This window comes from Pocillopora damicornis, chromosome 4 (assembly GCF_964200805.1).
Source record: "Pocillopora damicornis chromosome 4, jaPocDami1.2, whole genome shotgun sequence".
In the NCBI taxonomy this organism is placed as follows: Eukaryota; Metazoa; Cnidaria; class Anthozoa; order Scleractinia; family Pocilloporidae; genus Pocillopora; species Pocillopora damicornis.
The window spans coordinates 5,182,988-5,191,195 of NC_142673.1; positions in this window are offsets into that span (position 1 = coordinate 5,182,988).

An 8,208-nucleotide genomic window follows, 5' to 3' on the forward strand; every position below is an offset into this window, starting at 1 on the left:
CAATTTTTCACACGAGAATCGTTAACAAAAAGGAAGATCATAAGGAATCGGATACAAAAATAACGAAAAGTCATGCAGCCGATTTCAAGTAACCACTAACACGCCTACGAAACGTGATTTGTGACATTTCTGTGCTACAAACCAGTACTTTTGGCATCGAATGCTCTGAGAGGATCGGAAAAAATGAGTCACAACCTCGTAAAATCCTTATGCCCTCCTTAAAGACATCTCATATTGCGCATTTCTGATGATAACGGCATTTCTAGCTTGTATGTCCTACAGCTTGCCAAGCAGAATGTTTTGATCAATCCGAGAAGGTCTAAAATTTATCCGCCTGATCTCTTGAACAAAGGGAAGAGTTAGAGATCTATTCGGTTTTAGGTGAAGTTTACCCAATATGATGTAACAAAGTGATGGTGTCTAGGTCCAGCTCACTATCTCAACTCGAAAAATTCTGTCTACCATGCCTTTCAGCTAATTCATATATGAGCCCTTTGCAGTTGTAGATTGCTGATGGGTAGGTGAATATAAACTCAAACCCAAAGCAGTCGGTCCAATGTGCCTATCAGCTAATCCCATATATAGTCTGTGTGGTGGGAATATTTTAGACAGCTAACAACATTCCTTTGATAAGAGTGACACTCCAATATTTGCAGAAATGTTCGGGTTTCTATAGAGCCACTAAGCTACCTTTTTCAAATTAATTAATGAGGTTTAATTTCATCTTAACCGTTATTTATTCGGGCCAAGAGCAACACAAAGGCCGATCCAAGCCATCAGTTGGCCGTTAAAAGAGGACACTGAATTTACAATTAACATTTAGCGTGACGACGAAGGACAATATAAAACCAGCAACCTTCATCGGGTTTCTTCTCGTGTCACTTTCCTCTGCAAACGTAGTTGCCAAAATGTGTTCCGAGGATAACTTTCCCTGGGCAATTTGGGGATCCTGGAGCAGTTGTAACTGTGGAACGAAAACCCGATCTCGAAGGCAGCAACCGACGAGTGCTAACGGCACTTGCGATGTAACGCCTCAGTTTGAGACAAAACCGTGTGTTCAAAGTGAGTCCGTGCTAGCTTTTCCAAGCTGTCCTCGATGCAATTCATACGAGCTTAACATGATGTATTGGTCCGTTCGTGTCATACTTAACTCTAATCTTTTACCGTAATTGATAAATGGCACTCTTAAATTAGTTTGGGATTGCTGCAAAAAATCGTACCAAACACAGCTTTGTTATTTTGGGTGCCAAACACAACATTATTATCAAACCATTTGTTAAGCAGAGTATAAGAAATTTCTCCCTCATAAATGAACGTAATGTAGAAAAGAAATAGACGCACTGCAATCTAATTAATATTCATGTCGCTTTCCCTTGTTGGAAGTATGAAATTATACCCGTGTCAACATTTTGGTCGAATTCTAGGTCAACAGTACAGCTTTGTTTGTAAGAGGGCTATAATGAATAGAAATCAGACAGGTTTGTGTAGGATTAAATTTTGGCCAATCAAGATAAGGACGTATAGGACGAACCGGCGAAACATTCCACGCTAGAGACTTTCCATCAAAACTTTTGACCCTTGCGCAAAGAACCTTCTATCTTAATGAAAGTCATCAGATAGTCTTGTGATATTATAGCTCAATCAATTCCAGATGCTATGACCCTGTCCCTCTTTAGTTAAACCCTTCAGTACAGTGCTCCCTGCCTTTCTGTCATAGACTTAGTATCTAAGTTACAAAGTGACTCTCTACCGAAGGTAGGAGACATAATCCTTTTCATTTGGATGTAAATGAATCTCTTCTTTATTTTTTGTTCGCTCAATGTGATCGAGTACCGTTTCATTAATTTTCATTACTTATGTCGCTTTCCCGTGTTGGAAGTAGAAAATGATACCCATGTCAATAGTTTGGTCGAATTCTAGGTCAACAGTCGAGCTTTGTTTGTAAAAGGGCTATAGTGGATGGAAATCAGATAAGTTTGTGTCAGGATAAATTTTGGCCGGTCTAGATGAAGACAAATAGGACGAACCGGCGAAACATGCCATGCTGGAGATTTTCAATCAAAACTTTTACTCGTTTTTAATCTAACACTTCTTTCCATTTTCACTACAAACTCTACAATTAAGTTAATTACAACTGAGTAAGAGAGCAGTAAGGACCGCGCCGTGGCTGTCGATCCAAATTAAACATTCTTTCTAGAGATCACATTTCAAGGTACTTATTCCGACTCAGTTGACTTAACTATGTCAATAGGCTAGTGCGAAAACAGAAAAATGGGCACTTATTGATTAGAAGTACGGACAGTTTGAAGTACCGATGTATGTACATTTGATTGTTCTTCTCTATCGTTTCAGCGCCCCTTTTTTCGGTAACTAAATCAATCAACTTTTTCTGGAAAATACATTAACAAGCATATAGAAAGATGGGACTTTCAATTCATGCAATCTTAACATATTGGATTCGCGTGGGACGATGTGCCTTTTCTCTATTCCGTGAAATGACCAGTAACAATTCGCACCGTTAGCCGAACGCTATATTCTTCGTAAACGGCAAAGGCGTGCTAAGCCATCTGTTGAATACTTAAATCCTTTTCTGGCTATGTTTTCACGAGCGATTTATCAAGAAGCTTAGCAAGCGACAACCGGTAATTTCGTAAAAACATTTTTTTTCGTCTCGCTTTAAAACCTAAAATAGTCCTCGTTAAATTTAAGCCACCAGAGGCTATGTTTTCACGACGCTCCTTGTCTTTCTTAACATTCCTGAAATTGTTTTATTCACATGCGTTCTCACGCCTGGTTTTCACGAATAGGATTATATTTCAATTTGAATAATTTGGCGGGAGATGCAGGCGGTGATAGCATGTAAGTCCTTCTTTATTCGTTACTGTGTTTATGCGGTTCGCTTTCTTTCTTGTATGGCAAGTTTCTGGAAATGCTTAATTCAAAGGAGGATTGCTTCTGTTGAACGGATATGACATTCCTTTACCTGAGCAATTTCGCTAGTCGCAAAATTCCGAGGGAAGCATATAGAACATCTTCAGTTCAGCAGGTCCTACGGTGTAAAGATCACAGTTTAAATTTCGCTTCTTTAGCCATTGAGTAAACTTCTTCAAACTCTAAGAGGTCTAGGTTTTTTTTTGTTTTGTTTTATTTTTTTTTGGGACGGAATCACCTTCTAACTTTTGTAAATCTTCTTCCCCTAGCTCAGAGGGCCAATTCTTCGTTGAATTCTACGTTTTAAAAAAGATCGCCGCCTTTCATCAACGCTGCAAGAAAAGGACGTGAACATTGCTATAGTTCCTATATTTTCATTGGCTGTTTACATCAAACGATTGTTGGATTCTCACTTTTCATCGGCTTATTTCAGCCCCGCCAAATTCTCCATTTCAGCCCGCAAAATGTGCCACAATGCTCGACAAAGTGATAATAGAAATGTTTTCACGAGATTTCTGTCCTGCTGTTACTCGCTAGGCGACTTTAAAAATCGCTCGCGAAAACACAGCCAATGCGTGAACCGTTAGAGTAACCGTTAACGAAAATCCACAACTTTTGATAGGTTTACCTACTCGGAAGATAAAATAGCGACAGCGCGCGGCTTAACCTCTTCCAATATCCGCGGTTAAACGATGCCACATAAAAACCATTTGAACCATTTTGAAACACTACTTACGCGTGTGCTCTAATAACATTTTCGATCACCGAAGTATTATTTCGGTTTTCCCGAACGACTGACAGCTTGCCTCTCCGTGCAAAGCGCAAACGGAGCTGATTTCTCCCTCAAACTAAGCCTTCAAAGAAAATTATTTTAAGTCCTTTCGTATTTCATCTAGTGAGCTTTTTAGCGGCATTTTGGCGATCTATCGGCAAGCGGAACTGAAAACGCAACTACTACCAATAAAATTCACCAGCAAATCTCGTTTTGCCATTGCATCAGGCTTGAATATAAAGGATCCCTTTGATTCGGAAGGAGGGTGTATCAGGATACTTTTTTGCCTCTTGAGAAAGTGTTTCTAAACTTACGTCTGTAGCTTAAGAAAAAACAAAGAAACAAAGAAATCAAAATATCAACACCCCGAAAAACACCAACGACTACCAAAGTAGATGCGGTAGGCTGCGCTTCCTTGGTGATATACTAGCTCTCTTACATACTTATTTTATAATTTAGTTGTTTATCTATTTATGCATTACTCATTTTAATACCTAGTTATTGATGGAGGGTGGTCGTCTTGGGTTTCATAGAGTGATTGTAGCCAACAATGTGATACTGGCACACAAGACCGCACACGCAGTTGCACGAATCCATCTCCCAGTGGTGGAGGTAAATACTATTCTGGGCAATTCCAACAAACTCAATCCTGCAACACACACAGATGCCCGGGTAAGTACCAATAACTACAGTTGATTATTACTTTAATTTACGGTCGTTATAGTAGTATCTGTGTGACAGCAAAAAAAAAGCCAAGTGATTGGGGGTATTTTATTATTATTATTATTTTCTTTTCCGAGACTGTTTAAATCTTGACTTACTGTTCCTTGTTTATGATTACTTATAATAGAGTACTAGATTTAGACCCTCTTCTTGCGAGCGGAATGTTTTACTAATTGCAAGGAAACTAAAACCTAAGCCAGAAAGCTATTCCACTTCAGCATTAACAATTATATATGCACATGTCTTTGAGGCTTAACTCAAACAAGACTTTTCAGTGAAAAATTCAATATATAAATACAAGAAAGTAAAATAAAATATGTGCACACTATGATATAACAAATGTTTAATATTTAAAACTATGTTACAGGTAGTCTAAAACACGGTTTCTTATTTTTCCCTTTAAGTTTGCAGAACCTTTACACAGTTTAAATCCTGATCGCATGCATTCCATAAGTTAAGCTATTTACACTTAGATTATAACTTCATAAATTTCTATCGCGTGATGATGAACATGGAACAAGCCCGTTCCAAATTTGACGCATACAAATCGAGATTGAAAAACTTAATCGTTTTAGTATCAATCTTCAAGTGGTTCAAAACTTAACAACAGGACGGGCTCATACATCCGTTTGATTCTGGTTTCCCACCACACGGTGTTAAGCTGCTGACTTTCCTCAAACTCTACCACGGAGTAAATTGCGAGCAACGTACCCAATCAAATTACAGCAATCTGACTGGGTACGTTATAGAAAGCTAGTGGTATAAACTAAAATCCTACTAAAAGTCATTTTATGTGCAGTTCTTTATAAACTTTTCTCAAATATAAACAGAATTCTTTAAAATTTTCTTCATTAACATTAATATAGGGTTAATGATGTATATCATATATACCCCTCATCCGCTCTTTTTCTTTCCAAAATGATAATTTTGATGACAAATGCGGCCATCAAAAACGTTCTTCCCTTTCAGTAATAGAGCCTTTAACAGGTAGTGGTCACTTGTTCCCCAAACGAAGGGCTTAACCCTTTAACCCCTAAGAGTAATTAGTAACTATTTTCCCTTATCAATATCACCCCTAAAACAAACATTGAGGTCATGAGAATAAAAGAAATTATCACCAACTAAAGGAGCTCTTGATTGTTAAACAAATCCTCTTAGTCAGTACCATAAGAAATGTTTAGAGAACATTGTGGAGAAAATGTATACTGATGTTAGTGTGCAGTTACTTGTTTAACGTGTTCTAACCCTTTAACTAGAATTTTAGGTGGCAAAACGCCACAAGGACCCTCCAAGTTAAAACTGAATTTTTTCCTTAAAAAAAAAAAATAATAACATTAATAATTTGAGGAACTTAAACTAAGGGTCCGGTTTATGGTAAACAAGAATTTATGAGAATCCGAGACTAAGCATTGACATTATATATTTGAAAGAGAGATTACAGCGTTCAATAATCATAGCTGCTATCTGTGTCACGTGTTACGAGGTAACGTTCTTCCATCAACATTTCTTTTACCGCCCTTAGATCTCTGCTTGAAACGGAAACCATGTGATCATATTTGCACCAACTTGAAAGGAGGGGGCTATGCGTGCAGCTGCTATCCTTGTTATACTCCATTAGGAGGAAAATGTAATCTGCTGCAGTGTAAAATAAACGGCAACTGTTATCCTCTCAGTTATGTCAATCCAGGCAATTCCTGTCACGTGAGAAATATGTGTAGTCCCTCAAAGCTGCATTCTGGTATATCACATTATCATAATAATCAAAACCATCTGATTACTCGATGAATTAATGTTTTTCGGAAAATATTTCCCCAAATGACATTCATCGATTGATAGGGCATGTGATACTCACGTAAATTTGCATAGCTGAAAACGCGCGTTGTAGTGAACTTCAAAAGATGGATCATAAAATTTCTTCAATACAGGACACTATTGAAAAGTTAACGCCATTTGTTTCTTCTCAGTAATTCAATTTCTGTGGAACGCTGAACAAATGGATTTTATAGCATGCAACAAATCCCAGTTTCACACTTACCCACATTCCCCAACATAATTATTTGGTCACCTTGTCTTGTGCTATTACTCTTCCAATGTTTGCATTATGTCCGTAAAGTCTCGTGGGCCAATACTGAAAGGGCCAGGGAAAGTGGAACACGAGTATGTTTAAATGAAATTGATAAAAAGTATGTTCTTGATAGAGGAAATCAACAAACTGAGAAGTATTTCACTAACACAATGTATCACTGATTTCAATATGATTTTTCTTTAGAAATGTGACAGCTCCGACAAGACATTATGGACAAACGATGATGCCCTTGCATGTGATGATGGCTCAACATCACATGTCTAGTATGCACCTCTAAAGATTGCTGCTCCGGTGGAAAATGCGTCGGTACGCAACCCAACTGCTTGGCGCCATGCGAGGAGTGTTGCAATGATGCCTGCCGAGTAAAATCAGGATACTACGAAATCTTTGAAAGAGGGAGGAAAACATGTTTTATTAATGGCGGTTCGAGGCCTAAGCGTCCATGTCAGGTAGTGTTACTTAGAGATGTGAACTTTTTGAAGTCACCATGCTATTATATACGGCCATTACCATCGTTGAACAGAACTTCCAAGACGCAATTTTCTACCATCATGTCACCGACAAACTTTTTATTAAAATCTCTGGCTTCAATGTATCGCGTGGAAAAATAAATATGAGATGGTTTCTTCTACCAAGAACGTCCATTTGCTCTGGTTCGACACTCGTAAGGGTTGACCTGAAAGTTACAAAATTTCCGTCGCTGCATCTGACTTGAGGGACCAAGTACAACATCGTAAATGCAGTTCGGCTGTAATCGTGGACACTTCAAAACTTACACAAGGATGGGTTCACGATGGGGCAGTAGAGGACCTGGATTATCAATCTTCTAAACTTTTTCCAAGTTAACTGGGGAGGATTTCAACCCAGAAACGGTGTTGATAAATACGAGAGGAAAGCTCTTCTAACTTCATTTGGGAGTTCTTAGAACACAGAGTTAACCATTTTCGCCAACACGAACCTAAGTACTCGTATGAACATCACAATTAGCAATGTAACTGATGGTTCCAAGATCCAATTTGTCGTTCGTGCCTACACAAAAGCAGGACTTTATGGATAATTTAAAAGTGATGGAATAATTTTTGACAGCACGCCGCCTGTCGCAGGAAAAGTCCTCGCCGGGACTAAAAATGCAAGCGACGTCAAATACGCCACCTGGAGAAAAAGTTTTACACGAATTGGAACCTTTCAATGATCCTCGAACACCTATCTGGCGATACACAAGCGCAATTGAAAAACAAGGTAACCGGCTTAGTACTGCCCATAACGACAACGCTCTCAATCGAACAGCAACATTTGGTAAATGAAACCTAGTCTCTGGAGAAAAATACTGCGTAGTCGTGAGATTTTTACACTGAAGCTACTTCTGACTGTGTGTTGATAGATTACGACGCTCCCCAAGCCGGCACTGTTAAAGATGGAAGATTCGATGATATAGACTACCAATCAAACGATACCATGCTAGTAGCAAACTGGAATGGTTTCACGGATGGCACAAAAGGTAGCGGAATTGTGGAATATAGGTATAAGATAACAGACAGCCGTGGAACGGTTATTGTACCCTAGAAATCTTCTGAGACCGCGAAAAGTATAATCTACACAGATTTATCTCTGACAATCGCCGAAAAGTACTCCGTGAGTGTCAAAGCAATTGACGCTGTGGGTCTCACGGCTGTTGCGGCAAGTAATGGTGTTATTG